Here is a 20,148-nt window from a genome sequence, read left to right on the forward strand (position 1 = left end):
GCAGCTCATCCACAGACAAACAGTCAAATCGAGGTGACAAACAAGTTATCCTCCAAGGGTTGAAGAAACGGTTGGATGGTGCTAAAAAGAACTGGGCAGTTGAGCTGCATAGCATCTTGTGGGTATTTCGAACTTCACCTCGGACACCAACAGAAGAGAGACCGTTTCCACTAGCATTTGGGACAGAAGCTGTAGTCCCTATAGAACTACAAATCTCTACTCACCGGGTCCAATTTAATGATGAAAGCATCAATGGTGAGAAATTAAAAAGCAACCTGGATGCCTTAGAAGAGACAAGGATGAAACACAAGTACGAACAACTGCTTATCAGTAGAAGACAGCTCGGTATTACAACCAGAAAAACTGATAAAGGAACTTGAAGGTTGGGGACCTAGCCCTGAGAAGATTAGAAACCATAGGAAAGAGAGCTGCTATTGGAAAATTAATGCCAACCTGAAAGGGACCATTCAGAATCTCCAAAGTCATCAGACTCGAAGTATACAGAATCGAAGATCTGCAGAGAAATTCAAAACCTCACGCCTAGAACATTCAACACCTAAAGAGGTATTTTCCATAAAGATGTATAATGTAACACTATTATATAACAAATATAAATAAAATTATCTTTTCTACTTTCAAAGAACTTCTGAGCAGATGTCAAAGATCTCAATGAGGTAGGTGACTGGTCTTAGAAATAGACTACTAGCACCATAAAGCCGATTGAGAAGACGAAAACCCCAATGAGGTGGGTGATTGGTCTAGGAAATAGACCGCCGACACCACAAAACTAGTTAAAGAGATGAAGACCCTAATGAGGTGGGTGACCCTCGAAAATAGACTATCAACACTACAAAACCAGTTGGAGAGATGAAGACCTCAATAAGGTAGGTGACCGGTCTCAGAAATAGACCACCGGCACCATAAAACCGATTGAGGAGATGAAGACCTCAATGAGGTGGGTGACCGGTTTCAAAAATAGACCGCCGACACTATAAAACTGGTTTGGGAGATGAAGACCTCAATGAGGCAAGTGACTGGTCTCGAAAATAGACCATCGGCACCACAAAATCGGTTGAGGAGATGCAGACCTCAATGAGGTGGGTGATCGATCTCAGAAATAAACTGCCAGCACCACAAAACCAGTTGGAGAGACGAAGGCCTCAATGAGGTGGGTGACCGGTATTGAAAGTAAGACCACCAGCATTACAAAACCGGTTGAGGAGACGAAGACCATGCTGAAGGTCACACTAGTAAGGCTATGTGCCAAAAGAAATAAAATAGAGGCATAATGCCGACCTTAAGAAAGGACCTCGGTATCTGCAAGATCCAAATAAAAATAAAGCTAAGGCATGGTGCCGACTTCAGAAAAGAGCTCAGCACCCCAAAGTCCTAAAAGGAAATAAAGTTAAAGTCTGATGTAATACTAGGCTAGACTCCGGTGTCGGAATTCCAACCTTCCGACGGAATCCCATTGGAATCCGGAATCTCGGATACCAGAACCTCTTAGAAGGGTAAAATATGTTTTTACAAAATGTTTTTCATGATTTTATTATTTGGTTTTGAGTTAAAGTTTTAAAATGAAAGAAAAATATTTTTGAGGGACAAGCTCAAGTTCGGCCGCCGAACATGGTGCTGTCGCGGGAGCTCTCCTTTTGGCCCCCGAAGGTGGTCTGGCCAGCCACCTATAAGAGGCCTCCAGTCCGAAAATGGGGGAGTTTCTCTCTCCATTTTCTGGCAAAGGTGAGTTCTTGCCCTTCCTTTGATGATTTTATGTTTTTCCTTCAAATTTTCATGAGTTTTCGCTTGTTTTGAAGTTTTAAGCTTGGATCCAAGATTTTAAAGTTTGGGAGACCGTTTCTCCTCAACTCCAAGCTTGGGTTGCATCTACCTTAGATCTTCAAGAGGTAAGTGTAGATCCTTGCCTTTTTATATGTTTTAAGTAAGTTTTAAAAAGGGTTAAGGGTTAAAAATGCATGATATGGCTAGATCTAAGGTTATAGGCTTTGAGTTGGGTCTTGGTGAATGTATGCTCTCTCTTGTGTTTTGTTGTTGTTTGTTGGGGTTTAGGCTAGTTTTTATACCCCTTATGCATGTTGGAGTGAATATGCATATTTTAAGAAGTTGGGTATGAGTTTGGTGAGTTTTGGTGGCTGAGTGTTGAGACAGAATTGGGTTCTGCCATTCTAGAGAACCCAGGTTCGGCCGCCGAACCTGCGTGGGAGGCAGCCTTTTGGCCGCCTAACCTGCCCCCGAAAGCATGCACTTCCAAATCTGTAAGGGAGTTTCGGCCGCAGAACCCACCCCTTAAAGTCCCTGACTTTCGGATCTGTGGATGACATTTGGCCGCCGAACCTGCCCCCGAAGGACCCCGACTTTCGGATCTGTAGAGGACCTTCGGTCGCCGAAGGTGCCGCCGAAAGTCCTCTGCCCAGCCTTTCTTTGCTTGTTTTACATGCATATTTTGTAATGTTATAGGGGGTTTTTGGGGAGTTGTATGGAGTCATGTTTTAGCTATGTTTGGTCCCTCATGGGAGTCCATCTGTGTAGGATCGGACCTGGGAGACCGTAGAGGCCAGCAGTGAGTCCACTGCTTCAGTTTTAGTCAGGCGTCAGCCAGAGGTGAGTAGAACTAAACTAATCTATTGTTTTTAAGTAATCAAACTTTTGAACATGTTCATGCATCACGAATGCCATGTTTATAGGATGTCTGCATTAGAATTCACGAATATGATGCATTGCATATTTACTGTTGTTGTGGATGGATGTTGGATGACCCACTAGCCCTCGAGCAGGTTATGATATGATACGGATACGAAAGACCAGGGCTGCCCATTCTACGCGCCCTAGCACTATGTAAGGGAAAGGCCAGGGCTGCCCATTCTACGCCCCTGACACAGTTGGATATGTTATGTTATGTTTAAGAGGAAGTCCTGAGGAGTTCCGTCGAGGGCCGAGCATTATTTGGATATGTAGGGGGTTACTGGTGACAAGTCCATCCTTGATGTGTATTGTTTGTGTTGTGATGCATTTCATAAGAGCATATGTTTATTAAATTATTTTTATGTTCTGCTCACTAAGCTCTTGTAGCTTATCCCTTTCCCCTAACCTCAGGTTTGCAGGGTCAAGAATAGCTCGGGAAGTCGGCTAGAGGCTGGTATAAGCTCATGTAATAGAATAGTGGTGGACATGTACTATGTAATGGATTAGATTTGTGTTTTGCCCTAGTTTATGTTTTGTATATCTCTGTTTATCATGATCTTTATGTAAAAGTTTTAATGATAAGTTATGTTGAACCAAGCTTGAGGCATGTGATGTTTACCATACTAGAGTATTTGATGAGAGCTCTAGTGTGGGTTTTATGTATACAGTTTATGGTGCATGCACAGGTTAAGCTTGGTATATGAAAAGTTTAAATTTTTGTATGAAAATGTATGATCATATATGGGATTTTATCAAGTACACAGGATGCATAATAGGCTTGCTACAGGTTTCAGCGATCTTAAATCGATCTGAATTCTAGTGCCGGTAGCGGTCCGGTTTTCGAGACATTACATCTAATTTCGACCTCACAAAAGAGCTCGCCACACAGGCAAACAAAGCTAAAAGCATGGTTCTAACCTCACAAAAGAGCTCGATCCATAAGGGAATAAATTTGAAGCCTGGTTTCAATCTCAAAGAAGAGCTCGACTCGCAGGCAAACAAGGCTAAAAGCCTAGTTCTGACCTTACAAAAGAGCTTGGCTCACAAGAAAACAAGTCTAAGGTTGGATGTTAGTCTCAAGAAAGAGCTCGATCCGCAGAAAAATAAGACTAAGGCATAGCGACAACCTCAAGCACCCTTCAGGCTCAAAGGGAAGTAAAGCCAAAGCAAAATAAATGTAACGACCCGAAAATCGGACCGCTACCGGCGCTAGGATCCAGATCGGCTTAAGGCCGCCGGGACCCGTAGCAAGCCTGACATGCAACCTGTCATCCTGTTTAATCCCATACATGATCAACAATCATACATAAAAATTAAAACTTTTCTTTCATTCATTCTCTCATACACCAACTCAACCTGTGCATGCACTGAACATAAACATAACTATATACATCAACCCCTCTGTGGGATCTCAACAATGCCCCAATGGGCGATACATCATAAGTTGAGTTGGTTAAACATAATCATCAATAGACATTAAGATCATGTATCAACAAGAGATTACAATAAACTATGGTCAAGCACACTTCTAAACCTCAATATCATTATACATAACATAACTATTCAATTTTACATCATCTTACAAATTTATCATGTCCACTTTCTATCTATTACAAACATATGACTTTACTCTTCTTGACTTCTCTGTCTAGCCCGTACCTGCAATCCTGGGGGATTAGGGAAAGGGGTGAGCTACTAGAGCCCAGTGAGCAGAATAATAGAAAACCACATTTAAAATCCCATGTCATCATGTAATGCAACACATCACAACAAATCACATCTCGGATGGTATTGTCACCAATAGTCCTCTACATTCCAAAGTGCCGGGACGTAGAATGGGTACAACCGGTCTTTCTCTTAACATAACATATCATAACATACCAATGTGCCAGGGACGTAGAATGGGTACAACCTGGACTTTCTCTTACATATTGCCAGGGACGTAGAATGGGTACAACCTGGACTTCCATACTATATCATGTCGTAACATCATCATATCATATGAGGACTAAAGGGTCATCCAATAACCAATCCACATCAACATCATAAATGCAATGCAACCTATTCGTGGATTCTAATGCAACAACCTATTTCATCACATGGCATTCATGATGCATGAACATGCTCAAAACTTTTATAATTTATTTGCTTTAAATCGTAAAGGTTTATTCTACTCACCTCTTGGCTAGCTTTGACAATGACTGAAGCAGCTGACTCACTGCTGGGGTCCTCGGTTCCTCGGGTCCGAACCTACACAGGTGGACTCAAATGAGGGACCAAACAACTAGAACATAACTCTAAAAATATCCCCCAAAAACCCCGTAAAACACCTTAAACAATCATGCAAAAACATGCAAAGGAAGGCTGAACAGGGCGGGTTCGGCGGCACCTTCGGCGGCCGAAAGTCCCAGACAGAGACGAAAGTCTCTTTTCGGGGGCAACTTCGGCAGCCGAAAGGCCTGCCTCCCCAGCCATGTTCGGCGGCCGAAAGTCCTTCGGCTGCCGAACCTGGTTTCTGCCAAAAGGCAGAAACTTGGTTCCCTTTGCGCAAAAACTTCTCCTTCCCATTCCAACATGCATATAACTCATTCAAATCATGCAAATATGCATACATTGGCTCCTAGGGGCTTCAAACTACCTAAAACCCCAACTACAACACACAACAACAACACATTACTTAAAAACACAACATAAGCTCATAAACCTAACCTTAAGCTAAACATGCATTCTACCCCAAAGAACTTACATAAAACTTACTTAAAACATGAAATGAGCTTAAGATCGGCTCTTACCTCTTGAAGATCGAGAGAGAGACGACCTAAACTCGGAGATGCGAGAGATTTGAGTTCTTGAACCTCAAAGCTCCAAAACTTGCTCAAAACTTGAAAATCTTCAAAACAAGATGAAAACTTGTGAAAATCGTGAAAGATTTGAAGGAAAAGTTCAAAGATTGGTGAGGAACGGCGGAGAGCTCACCTTGGCCGACAATGGGGAGAAAAACTCGCCCGTTTTCGGCTAAGGGACCCTTTTATAGTGGCTGGCCATGCCACGTTCGGGGGCCGAACGTGCCTCCGCATGCATGCCATGTTCGGCGGCTGAACCTGGACTTCCCTCACCTATGCCTTCGGGGGCCTAAGGCTCACCCAAAATGCATGCATGTTCGGCGGCCAAACTTTGAGTTTCGGCGGCCGAACCTGAGTTTTCCTCCAAGGGTGTTTTTATTCAAAAACTCATTTCCTCTTTACTTAAAATCATCAAAAACATTAAAACATTTCATGAAAACATGATTTTACCCTTCTAGAGGTCTCCGACATCCGAGATTCCACCGGACGGTAAGAATTCCGATACCGGAGTCTAGCCAGGTATTACATTCTCCCCCCATTAAGAACATTCATCCCCGAATGTTCCTCAACTAGCACATAGCATGGCATACACATATCATACATACAAAGCACATAAAACTCACAAATAACTAACCTTAGAAAAGATAAGGATATTGCCGGAGCATCGACTCCCGTGTCTCCCAAGTGCACTCTTCCATATTGTGGTGGTTCCACAGGACTTTCACCATCGGGATTTCCTTGTTTCTCAGCTTTCTGATCTGGGTGTCTATGATCCGTACTGGCTGCTCAACATAGGTGAGATCCTCTTGGATCTCCACATCAGGCTCACTAAGAACCTTGCCCGGATCTGACACAAATTTCCTCAACATTGAAACATGGAAAACCGGATGGATTCTTTCCATTGAAGCAGGCAAATCTAGCTTGTATGACACATTCCCAATCTTCTGCAAGACTTCAAAGGGTCCGATGTATCGTGGGGCTAGTTTACCCTTCTTCCCAAAGCGAACCACTCCTTTCATTGGAGACACCTTGAGCAATACCAGATCCCCCTCCTGAAACTCTACCTGTCTTCTACGGACGTCTGCATAACTCTTCTGTCTGCTTGCAGCAGTCTTGATTCTCTCTCTGATTATGGGTACCACCCTGCTGGTAATCTCTACTAGCTCAGGCCCTGCCAAGGCCTTCTCTCCAACTTCCTCCCAGCAAACAGGTGACCTGCACTTCCTTTCGTATAAAGCTTCATATGGAGCCATCCCGATGCTAGCATGATGGCTGTTATTATAGGCAAACTCCACCAAAGGTAGATGCTGCCTCCAAGAACCGCCAAAGTCCAGCACACACATTCTAAGCATATCCTCGATAGTCTGGATGGTCCTTTCGGACTGTCCGTCCGTCTGGGGGTGGAAGGCAGTACTGAAATCTAACCTAGTACCCATGGCATTCTGCAGACTCCGCCAAAACCTGGAGGTGAACTGGGGCCCTCTATCCGACACTATTGAAACAGGAACCCCATGCAGCCTGACGATCTCTTCTACATACACCTGCGCCAACTTGTCCACAGAGTAGCCACTCCTAACAGGGATGAAGTGAGCAGATTTGGTGAGTCTGTCCACAATCACCCATATGGAGTCCAATCTGTTGGACGTCGCCGGTAACCCCACTACGAAGTCCATAGCTATATTCTCCCATTTCCACTCTGGAATAGGTAGCGGGTTAAGCATTCCAGCCGGCTTCTGATATTCCAGCTTCACCCTCTGACACACTTCGCAGGCTGACACAAACTGTGCCACTTCTTTCTTCATCGCTGGCCACCAATAAACTTTCTTCAAATCTTGATACATCTTGGTGGCTCCGGGGCGAACGTTGTACCTTGCATTATGAGCCTCCCTCATAATGTCTCCTTTTAGCCCTATGTCATCTGGTACACAAAGTCTGCTCCCATAGCGGAGGATCCCCTTACTGTCAATGTAACAGCCCGGCCCTTTTCGCACGGCACTGTTACCGTTCACGCCCAGGGCTCGCCCCGGCCCGTGAACAGCTCTTAACATCCCTTCACCCTCACGGGTTCCAGGCAGGATTTGTCCCTTTGGGTTCTCGTCAAACGCATCCTTCCCCAAGTGGATTTGGCCCAAATTTCCCTTAGGAAATTAGGTCGCCTCCCCCACTGCTCGAACCCTTGACCTCCCACTTTAAGGGAATAGTCTGGTGAGAGTGAGTACCAATTGTTCGCCTTTTTATGTAACAGCCCGGCCTTCCTCCGAGACCGGCACTGCTACCACCCACAGCCCGTGACCTCCTTCGGGCCCCGCCACTGTGAGCAGCTCTTAACATCCCCTCACCCTCACGGGATCCGGGCAGGATTTGTCCCTCGGAAGAGCACCTACGACCCATCTTACCCCAAGTGGATTTGGCCCAAATTTCCCTTTGGAAATTAGGTCGCCTCCCCCACTGCTCGAACCCTTGACCTCCCACTTTAAGGGAATAGTCTGGCGAGAGTGAGTACCAATTGTAGTGGAACAATTGGTACTCACTCTCGCCAGACTATTCCCTTAAAGTGGGAGGTCAAGGGTTCGAGCAGTGGGGGAGGCGACCTAATTTCCAAAGGGAAATTTGGGCCAAATCCACTTGGGGTAAGATGGGCCGTAGGTGCTCTCCCGAGGGACAAATCCTGCCCGGATCCCGTGAGGGTGAGGGGATGTTAAGAGCTGCTCACAGTGGCGGGGCCCGAAGGAGGTCACGGGCTGTGGGTGGTAGCAGTGCCGGTCTCGGAGGAAGGCCGGGCTGTTACAGTCAAATCTGAACTCACTGTCCTTGCCTGACTGAACAGTCCTGGCAATCTTCACTAACTCTGGGTCCTCATGCTGTTTCTGAGCCACCTGCTCCAGAAACACAGGTGTCACTCTCATCTGGGCCACTAAAGCACCTGTACCAGACAACTCCAACTGTAGACCTTCATCAATGAGCTTGTAAAACTCCTTCACCACTGGTCTCCTCTCTACCGTAATGTGGGATAGACTGCCTAGTGACTTTCGGCTTAGGGCGTCTTCCACGACATTCGCCTTACCCGGATGGTACTGAATCTTGCAATCATAGTCACTCAGCAGCTCTACCCACCTTCTCTGTCTCAAGTTCAAATCTCTTTGACTCAGGATGTACTGCAGGCTTTTATGATCTATGAAGATCTCACATTTTACCCCATAGAGGTAGTGCCTCCACATCTTGAGTGCAAAGATTACTGCTGCCATCTCAAGGTCATGTGTGGGGTAATTCAACTCATGCTTCTTCAGCTGCCTAGAAGCATAAGCAATCACCCTCTCATTCTGCATTAGTACACAACCCAGTCCCACACGGGACGTATCACAAAAGACTGTAAAGTCCTCATCACTAGATGGCAGAGCTAAAACTGGTGCTGAAGTCAACCTCTTCTTAAGCTCTTCAAAACTCTCTTCGCACTGGTCGGTCCACACAAACTTCTGATTCTTCCTGGTCAACCTGGTCAGAGGAGCTGCAACTTTTGAGAAGTCCTGGACGAACCTCCTGTAGTAACCTGCCAAACCCAAGAAACTCCTAATTTCTGTCACTGAAGTGGGTCTAGGCCAGTTAGCCACAGTTTCTGTCTTCTTGGGGTCCACTTCTATCCCATTTTCTGACACCACATGCCCCAAGAATGAAATGCTCTTCAACCAGAACTTACACTTAGAGAACTTGGCATACAAGCCCTGTTCCCTCAAGGTCTGCAAAACCAACCGCAGATGATGGGCATGCTCCTCTGCATTCCTGGAATACACCAAGATATCATCTATAAAGACAATAACAAAGTGATCCAGGTATTGACTAAACACTATGTTCATGAGATCCATGAATGCTGCAGGGGCGTTGGTTAACCCGAACGGCATTACAAGGAACTCAAAATGCCCATATCTGGTCCTGAAGGTTGTCTTTGGCACATCTTCTTCCCTTATCCTTAGCTGATGGTACCCCGATCTCAGATCTATTTAGGAGAAACAACCTGCTCCGGCTAGCTGGTCAAATAGATCGTCGATCCTAGGCAACGGGTACTTATTCTTGGTAGTGACTTTGTTCAACTGCCTGTAGTCGATACAAAGCCTAAGGGATCCACCCTTCTTTCTCACAAACAAAACTGGTGCACCCCAAGGTGAGGTGCTCGGTCGGATGAAGCCCTTTTCTACCAGCTCTTGCAACTGTTCTTTCAATTCTTTCAACTCAGCTAGAGCCATCCTGTAGGGAGGGATAGAGATCGGTCGGGTTCCAGGCATCAGTTCTATCTCGAACTCTATCTCCCTAGCAGGTGGTAAACCTGACAGCTCGTCTGGGAAGACGTCTAGAAACTCTCTAACCACTGGCACCGAGGCGGGCTCTCTAACCTGACTGCTAAGCTCTCTCACATGAGCCAAATACCCCTGACATCCCTTCCTAAGCAACCTACGAGCCTGAAGAGCTGATATCAGACAGAGTGTACCCCTCCTGTCTCCCCTGAAGACAACCTCTGATCCATCCTGACCTCTGAACCTGACTACCTTGTCCCTGCAGTCCAAGGTAGCACCATGGGTAGATAACCAGTCCATCCCTAGAATGACGTCAAAATCTGTCAAGTCTAGAACCACAAGGTCGGCGGAAAGGCATCTTCCCTCAACAAAGACTGGACTGCACTGGCAGACTGACTCTGCCACTGATGGATCACACTTGGGTCCACTGACCCAGAGAGGACACTCTAACTCAGAGATCATCAACCCCAACCTCTGGATGGCTCTCGGAGCAATAAAAGAATGAGATGCACCAGGGTCCATCAAGGCATACACATCTGAACAACCAATGACTAAATTACCTACCACCACGGTGTTAGATGCATCTGCCTCCTGCTGAGTCATTGTGAAGATCCGTGCTGGAGCTGATGGACCTTCACCTCTGAAACCCGTTGAAGAAGAGGCTGCCCCTCTCCTTCTGCCTCTGCCACTGGCCTGAGTCGTGGCTGGAGCTGCTGGCTGCGCTACACTACCTGAAGCCGTCTGCTGAGACTGTGCTCCAAAAGCTGCCCTAGGACACTCCCGAGCCATGTGTCCCTCTTGCCCGCATCTGAAACAGGCTGCTGTCCCAGCCCGGCAAACTCCCCTGTGTGGCCTACCACACTTTGCACAAACTGCATTATCCGCACCAGAGCTCGAGCCACTCCCTAGTCCCAGACTGGACTTGACCTTGTTCCAAAACTTGTTCTTCTTAGGCTTCCTAGTGGTGTTACTCCACTTTTTGCTACCTGAAGCTGCTGCACTCAGAGAAGAAGAGCCTGGGGTCTTGGAACCAGAAGGCTGTGCCACTGACTGCTTAACTGTCCCCTGAACGATGGCACTGGCCTCCATTTTCCGGGCCATATCCACTATGGCATGGAAGCTCTCCCTATCTGCTGACTGGATCAAGGAGGAATATCTGGAGTGGAGTTTCATGATATACCTCCTTGACCTTTTCTGGTCCGTGTCAAGGTTTTGCCCTGCAAATGGCAACAGCTCTAAGAATCTGTCTGTGAACTCCTCTACACTCATATCATCGGTCTGCCTCAACTGCTCAAACTCTATCATCTTCAGCTCCCTTGAACTATCTGGGAAAGCCCATCCTGCAAACTCGTTTGCAAACTCCTCCCAAGACATGCTGTCTACTCTGGGGTTCACATAATTCTTGAACTACTCTCGTGCCTTCTTGCACTTAAGAGTGAACCCAGCCATCTGAATGGCTCTACTGTCATCAGCCCCAATCTCATCTGTGATCACCTTAACCCTTTCAAGATACACAAATGGGTCATCCCCTTTTTCATACTGAGGAGCACCCAATTTCATGTAGTCGGTCATCTTGACCTTACTCCCACTGGCTGAGCTAGTTCTAGAAGGTCAGGTAGCTGGGGCTGCTGGTTCTGTAGGTGGTGGAGGTGGTGTAACATTTTCTGATGTAGGGTTTGCTGGATTTGGATAGTAAGGTGGGGGTGGATACATTGGGTATTGTGGATATGGTGGGTAGTAGGGTGGGTATGGCATCTGTGTGGGATAAGGGGTGAAGCTAAGGTAATTCGATGTACCTCCCATCGAATACCCGGGATTTTGTGAGAAGTGTGGGTAGTGGGGTGGCTGAACAAATCCCGAGGCCTGAGTGCCTCCTTGGGACTCTCCCATTCCCTCTTCTGACATGCTAACTCCCAAACTGCCATCCCTCCTCTGCTCTATATCCATATCATCCCCCATGTCTTCTGACATTCCTCCCTGAACTGTTTCCCTCCTGATCTGCTCCTACCCAGATCCAGAGACCTTCTAGGGTCTCTTACTGCTCTTTCTCTGTTAGACCTACTAGACATTGCCCTAGGCAATGTAGGAGGACGGGCGCTCGTGCCCTCATCCTCAGGTGGTACTCCAGTCAATCTTGCTGATCGATGAGTTCCCCTCATCCTGTTTTCTGAAAGGCAGCACATAACAAGCAAACATTAGCATCATATGGTTCATGTGGACACACATGAACCCTCATCACATACATATCATATCATTAATGCACATGCATATAATCATGGCATTTCACATCATCATGCAAGACAGGACTCCACATCCTATCCTAGTGGACATGACCTTCCTATTGTGCTTGACCTTCTATAACATCTATGAGCCCGACACTCTAAGTCTGATCATATGAACCTAGGGCTCTGATACCATTCTGTAACGACCCGAAAACCGGACCGCTACCGGCGCTAGGATCCAGATCGGCTTAAGGCCGCCGGGACCCGTAGCAAGCCTGACATGCAACCTGTCATCCTGTTTAATCCCATACATGATCAACAATCATACATAAAAATTAAAACTTTTCTTTCATTCATTCTCTCATACACCAACTCAACCTGTGCATGCACTGAACATAAACATAACTATATACATCGACCCCTCTGTGGGATCTTAACAATGCCCCAATGGGCGATACATCATAAGTTGAGTTGGTTAAACATAATCATCAATAGACATTAAGATCATGTATCAACAAGGGATTACAATAAACTATGGTCAAGCACACTTCTAAACCTCAATATCATTATACATAACATAACTATTCAATTTTACATCATCTTACAAATTTATCATGTCCACTTTCTATCTATTACAAACATATGACTTTACTCTTCTTGACTTCTCTGTCTAGCCCGTACCTGCAATCCTGGGGGATTAGGGAAAGGGGTGAGCTACTAGAGCCCAGTGAGCAGAATAATAGAAAACCACATTTAAAATCCCATGTCATCATGTAATGCAACACATCACAACAAATCACATCTCGGATGGTATTGTCACCAATAGTCCTCTACATTCCAAAGTGTCGGGACGTAGAATGGGTACAACCGGTCTTTCTCTTAACATAACATATCATAACATACCAATGTGCCAGGGACGTAGAATGGGTACAACCTGGACTTCCATACTATATCATGCCGTAACATCATCATATCATATGAGGACTAAAGGGTCATCCAATAACCAATCCACATCAACATCATAAATGCAATGCAACATATTCGTGGATTCTAATGCAACAACCTATTTCATCACATGGCATTCATGATGCATGAACATGCTCAAAACTTTTATAATTTATTTGCTTTAAATCGTAAAGGTTTATTCTACTCACCTCTTGGCTAGCTCTGACAATGACTGAAGCAGCTGACTCACTGCTGGGGTGCTCGGTTCCTCGGGTCCGAACCTACACAGGTGGACTCAAATGAGGGACCAAACAACTAGAACATAACTCTAAAAACATCCCCCAAAAACCCCCTAAAACACCTTAAACAATCATGCAAAAAAATGCAAAGGAAGGCTGAACAGGGCGGGTTCGGCGGCACCTTCGGCGGCCGAAAGTCCCTCCAGAGCCGAAACCCAGGCAGGTTCGGCGGCACCTTCGGCAACCGAAAGTCCCAGACAGAGACGAAAGTCTCTTTTCGAGGGCAACTTCGGCAGCCGAAAGGCCTGCCTCCCCAGCCATGTTCGGCGGCCGAAAGTCCTTCGGCTGCCGAACCTGGTTTCTGCCAAAGGGCAGAAACTTGGTTCCCTTTGCGCAAAAACTTCTCCTTCCCATTCCAACATGCATATAACTCATTCAAATCATGCAAATATGCATACATTGGCTCCTAGGGGCTTCAAACTACCTAAAACCCCAACTACAACACACAACAACAACACATTGCTAAAAAACACAACATAAGCTCATAAACCTAACCTTAAGCTAAACATGCATTCTACCCCAAAGATCTTACATAAAACTTACTTAAAACATGAAATGAGCTTAAGATCGGCTCTTACCTCTTGAAGATCGAGAGAGAGACGACCTAAACTCGGAGATGGGAGAGATTTGAGTTCTTGAACCTCAAAGCTCCAAAACTTGCTCAAAACTTGAAAATCTTAAAAACAAGATGAAAACTTGTGAAAATCGTGAAAGATTTGAAGGAAAAGTTCAAAGATTGGTGAGGAACGGCGGAGAGCTCACCTTGGCCAACAATGGGGAGAAAAACTCGCCCGTTTTCGGCTAAGGGACCCTTTTATAGTGGCTGGCCAGGCCACGTTCGGGGGCCGAACGTGCCTCCGCATGCATGCCATGTTCGGCGGCCGAACCTGGACTTCCCTCACCTATGCCTTCGGGGGCCTAAGGCTCACCCGAAATACATGCATGTTCGGCGGCCGAACTTTGAGTTTCGGCGGCCGAACTTTGAGTTTCGGCGGCCGAACCTGAGTTTTCCTCCAAGGGTGTTTTTATTCAAAAACTCATTTCCTCTTTACTTAAAATCATCAAAAACATTAAAACATTTCATGAAAACATGATTTTACCCTTCTAGAGGTCTCCGACATCCGAGATTCCACCGGACGGTAGGAATTCCGATACCGGAGTCTAGCCGGGTATTACAATAAAAGTCAAATTAAGGCCTATTACTAACTCTAAAATAAATTCACGAATGCCAAAATACAAGTAAAAAGTACAATTTGGGGGAAAAACTAGAGATAATAACAAACAAAAGTCCAACCAACTAAAGGCTCCAAGGGAACAGAAGGAGTGAGACATTAAGACATTCAATAAACAAAGTACAAAACATAATAAGTTAGATACTTTACAAGCAAAATGTCAGATGAGTAACTAGCTCGGCACAACTCGTTGACAATACATATAAAAATAATCTAAGTATAGGAATATAAATAAAATTTAAATAGACAGAGAAAAGAAAAATAAACAAATGAAGAATAACAGAAAAACTTAAAATTTTATTAATTCAACTAGACATTAGAGTGGGTTACAGAAGCAACAGAGGAAGGGGCAACAGAACTAGCTAGGTCGTTTACAGGGTTATTATTTATAGAATCTTCCCTCTGCAATCCAGAGTGCAAAGGAGGAGGGTTCTTAGGCAAGGGGTTATCATCCTCTCCGTAGCGGACCGTCTCACCATCAGAGTTGAGTTTAGGGGCTCGTAGGTCAACCAATAGAGCGGAGGGAGCATCCCGAGCTGCTTTAAGGCCCTGTTTGAAGCCTAAAGCGAACATGTAAAAGGCCTCTTTGTATACCCTCTCCTTTAGCTCTATTGAGGACTTATACTCCTCTAGTCACGCTTCACAGGCCTGCTGGATTTTCTCCTTCAACAATGAAGAGTCCCGGTACTCCTGCAACTGCTCCGCACAGGCTTGTCGGACCTTGTCCTCTATAGCTCGGCATCCTTCAACAATGAAGTGCACCTCTCCTCTAGGGCAGAAACCTCTTAGCAGAGTTATTGTTACTAAAGTTGGGACTCCTCCGTTGGCGAAGTCATGCCCTTCAGCTCTTCAATATATTTATTGAACTCTTGCTGGAGGACAGTGGCACGAGACAAAGTCTCGTCGGCCTGGGCCCCAGCCTCATCGCATTGATGGCGGATCTCCTCCAAGGCAGACAGTTATGCAACGGCTTCATCTCACTGAGACTCCACTGCAAAAGCTCGTTGGAAAGCCCTAGTGACCTCCTCCCTCATCTCCCCCAACTACTTGGTGAGGTCCTCGATTTGCCCTTGGAACTCGATAATGTGCTTACGGGCCTCACCAGTGGCAATTATATTCTCGTCTCAATGTTCCTCAGCGATACGTTGTTCCATCGAACTCTGGAAGGATCGATTTTAGGCATCGATTTCCATGAACATGCCAAATGCCTGCCACAAAAAAACAAAAGCGAGGTTAAGAAAGCTAAAAGATTAAAAATACTCTCAAGAGGCCAGATAGCTTACCCTGAGAAACATCTCCCTCAAACTATTCCTAAGGTGCACCAGGGAGCACGAGCTAAAGACCGCCTATTGCTTGATGGAGCACGCCAGATGGTTGACAAGGGCCAAGAAGCAGGGATCAGAAGCATCCAGGATCCCCCCCTCCAAATATTCTCTTGCATAGCATCCTGGCTGCAGAGGCCGGCATGGACTCAACAGTCATCTTGGCAACATTCAATAACTCGTTGTCTAGGGCAGATGACAGGTGCTCCACTGCCTTTTTGCCTTTATCGATAGGGAGAGAAGGGATTGCCTCGATAGGTCCTAAGGTCCGAGCGCACTTAGTAGCCCTGCCTCGATCGTAGGTTCGAAAGTTCGAGCTCATTTGGCAGCCTCGCCTCCGATCATGACAACTCCCATGGCCTATATAGGTGGGACATCCAGGGGAGCAGTCCTGGTGCCCTATTCCAAGCTACTCCTAGCTGACTCGCTGAGCGTGATGGGCTCTTTAGGAGTTTCCTTGGGAGCATGACGGGTCTTGGTAGAAGCCAGTGCTTTACAATAGACCAACGTTCTTGAGGCAGTGGAGCAAGAGCCCTCCACCGCGGGCACCAAAACCAGAGAAGGCGCAAGGATAGGGGTAGAGCAACGAGCTACATAAGCGGGGTTCGAGGCCTGGAAGACCTCCCGAGACACATCGGCTACAATCTTATTAGCCTTAAAAGCGGCCAGAGTCACCTTCATGCTCTCCCGGGACAAGATGAAATTCTTGGGGAGCTTGATGGTGTCCGTTGATATCGTAGAAGCTAGAAAGAAAATAACAATTCAGTTAGAGCTTGGAACAACAAAAAGAAAAACATAAAAAGAAAGAAAACCAGAAAAGAATACTAGCTTCTCGGCAGTCCCGTAGTTTGGACATAAACATGCATTTCTCGATGTCATACTTCTTTTTTATAGAGGTCAATCGGAGAAGGCAAACTTGGTCCACTAGGCTTAACCTAGAAAAGTCATTACAGCCCTAGGGGACCTCCTCCCAGGTGAGGTCGACATACCATTTGATCACCGAGCTCTCTTTTAGCTCAACAACGACGAAATCCTCAACCCAGCCTTTTATTGAGTCCTTATATCCAACAAATATAGACAATCCAGCTTCGGGACTAAAATAATAGAACTCATGGGTAGACCTAACGAGTCGAAAAAAGGTGCAGAATAGCTCAATAAAGACAAAATCCCAATACAGGCAAATAGACTCGAAACAGCACATGAACAAGATGGAATTAGGGGATAACATCCAACGAGTCACCTTAAAGTGATGAAAGACCTCAATGAAAAAAGGGGTAATAGGGAAGGTCAGCCCGAAATTGCGCTGTTTAACAAAAAAGACTAGGTTGCACTCTTGTTGGGCGTCTATCAGACTCGTGGGCGGTGGATAGGGGAGAACAATCCTCTTATTAGGTATGGGTGCCCTAATCCTATAGATGATGGTGTTAGAATAGTCATCGAAAAAATAATGAGAAAAAAAAAGGGGTGATAGATGATACCAGACCCACTACATCAGAAATTCTAGCAGAATCCATGAGAAGAGTAGGACATACCTGAGATAAAAAAGGCAGGAATTACAAGAGAGAGAAATGGCAAGATAGCAGAAGTATCACAAAAGGCAGAGAAGCAAGTAAAATCGAAAGCGTAAGTTTGAAATGGGTAAATGGAAAGTTTTTACAAGAACTCTCCTAAAGTCGCGCAGTAATAATTGAGACTTCGAGATTTAGCCACTCATTAATTATGAAATAATAAATGAGCACTTTATGATAACTGGGCCCTGGACACCGCGACTCAAGTCGAGCCTATACTGGAAAGGCCAAGCCTTAACTCTATTAAGACCCAATAGTTAGACTTGTCTCACGTGTAAGGCCGGAACTCGCTTTGACGAGCCAAACTAGACTCAAACCTATACACGGGAGGCCTAACCCTATTTATCCCTCTGGCCCTGTAAGACAACAAATTTCATAACGTCCGAGATCGTGTCCACATAGCACCGGTTGGAATTAAATGGCCGCCTGATGATGGAAAAGGATACAATATGTCCATACATACAGCTAGCGTGACTATAGCAGGAGGGTACAAACGCAGGACAGTGGTTACATATTACTAGAAGACAAAAGAAAAAAGGGATAAAGGAAGCAAGGGAGAAACAAATCAAACTAAACTTATCAAAATACACCTTGAGCCTACCCTTCACTGGATCTAAGAACATCAAGTCTGAATAAAATATTATAGACTCTCAATAGATCTATGAGCGCAGCCGCACACCCTCCTGCCTCATTCAGAAGAAGTTGGCATCAAAACATATAGCTTAAAGACAAAAATAGATTGCCTTAGCTTGATAAGTTCATTTTATATTATCCTAACTGATTCCAAATATGAGCAAAGGTTTGGTATTCAAGTAGTTATCTGAAATTATTTCTTACTTGTATGCAAGTATATATGCTGTGATTGGAGAAACAGCAGTTAAAAAGTTGTGAGGTGCTAAGATTGTGGATTTAAGATGAACGATGTTCGTGTGAATAAATGAGATCAGTGCAAGATTTTACCATTGATTCTTTGAGGATTTAGGACGTTGCAATATTGGTTGTCTTCATGTCAGTCAAGTCTGTTGAAATTGTGATTCTTCATCAATGCTCTTAATTTATTGTCACCAGTCATTGCTTTAGAAGACAGAAGAGACACCAACACTCAAGTGGATTGACCAAACATGGGCTTTTCATTAAGCCAGTGCATATAAAATGCTAAGTTTACAAGAGATTTCATCGATTTTTCTGGAGGCTAACTAAAGAAAATTATACTAATTGATCACTTCTTGTTTCACGACTTTATATTTTACATAACATTTTGAAAACTTGGAAAAATCAAATTAACTTAGAAATAAGTGCAGTTTCCATGTCCAAGTAGTCTTCTATTGTCTTCATCTAAAGGTCTATGAAAATTCTTGGGGTTTCATTTTTGGCTGCATCATTCTGAAAGTCTGACGTACTTTTGACCCTCTAATCCCCTCCAGGTATAATTAGTATAGCACAATGCATCTACAGTTTTGACATCTGTTATAATGCAAACCACCCCTACCCTTCTTCCACCATATTTCTCTGTTTGATTTCTGTTAATATGTTAATGTTTTCTATATTATCCACTTTTTTTTCCTGAACTTATAATCCCCAGATTCTGCAGATCCTGCAACTACTTAGGCTGCTGGCCGCCAACTCGACCAAAATGATATTTTGGCTTATAACAAGTTTATAGCATATTATTCATTTTTCTTTGCTTCTTTACGGATATCTGTGTGTTATCTGGGCCAGAAATGGTGTTGCTTCCAAGGAAAAGAAAAAGAAAGTAAGAAAGAGAAAAGAAATTGAATATAAGCCCTTGAGCGCTAAATCACTTGGTGATGATACTAATTTATAAATTATAGACGACCTCAGGTGGCTAGCTGATGATGGATTTGAGATGGGACATGACAAAGCTGAGCTGATGAGGACGACGAAGCTGCCATGAATATTATTTATTTTAATTGATGGGTGGTTTGTGATTGAAAATGTTAATCCTGCTTTACCTTGGCAAAATGGGAGCAATTGCTGCTATACCAAGAAACTCAAACGGATTATCATTGGGGTGGAGTTACAGACTATATATATGCTGGATTAGCAGAATCACCGGCTCACGAAGGGCTAGCCTGCAGGGAGGCAGCTTTATTATAAGCAAAAGCAAGAATTTTGGCAAGAATACTCCAAAAACAGTCATATCAGGTGTCAAAGGGAACTCTTTTCTGCTGGCTATTCAAGACCTTCCTGGATGTTTCTTTAACCAAGGATTACAGGCGACAGTTTTCTGCTTTGTGCGTCTTCAGTATAATGCTGCTTCTCTTAGTTTTGCAGCCAACTCCATAACTCTGTTGTTTAGAGAAGAAGAAAGAAAAATATTAGACTATGTTTGTTTACCGAAAACGACTTGCAAAAAATATTTTTTATCAAAATAATATATTTTCTAGTATTTAATTTTAATTTTAAAAATAAAATATATTAATATATTTATATATGAAAATCTTAATAAGATCCTCAATATATGAAATATGAGTTTTTTTATAAAAAAATAAGTTATTTTTTTAAAATAGTTTAATACTTTTTATAAAAAAATATCTTTTATTAATTAAATTTTTTAAATACCTAAATATCAGAAAATACTTAGTCTAAAATATAAATATGCAAAGATGCCATTTTAATTTTGACCTATTAACTTAAATAATCTAAATATTATACTCAATTCGCGTTTATATTTTAAATTTTAAATTTTAAATAATTAAACCAAATCTTA

Source organism: Manihot esculenta, chromosome 12 (assembly GCF_001659605.2).
Source record: "Manihot esculenta cultivar AM560-2 chromosome 12, M.esculenta_v8, whole genome shotgun sequence".
NCBI lineage: Eukaryota > Viridiplantae > Streptophyta > Magnoliopsida > Malpighiales > Euphorbiaceae > Manihot > Manihot esculenta.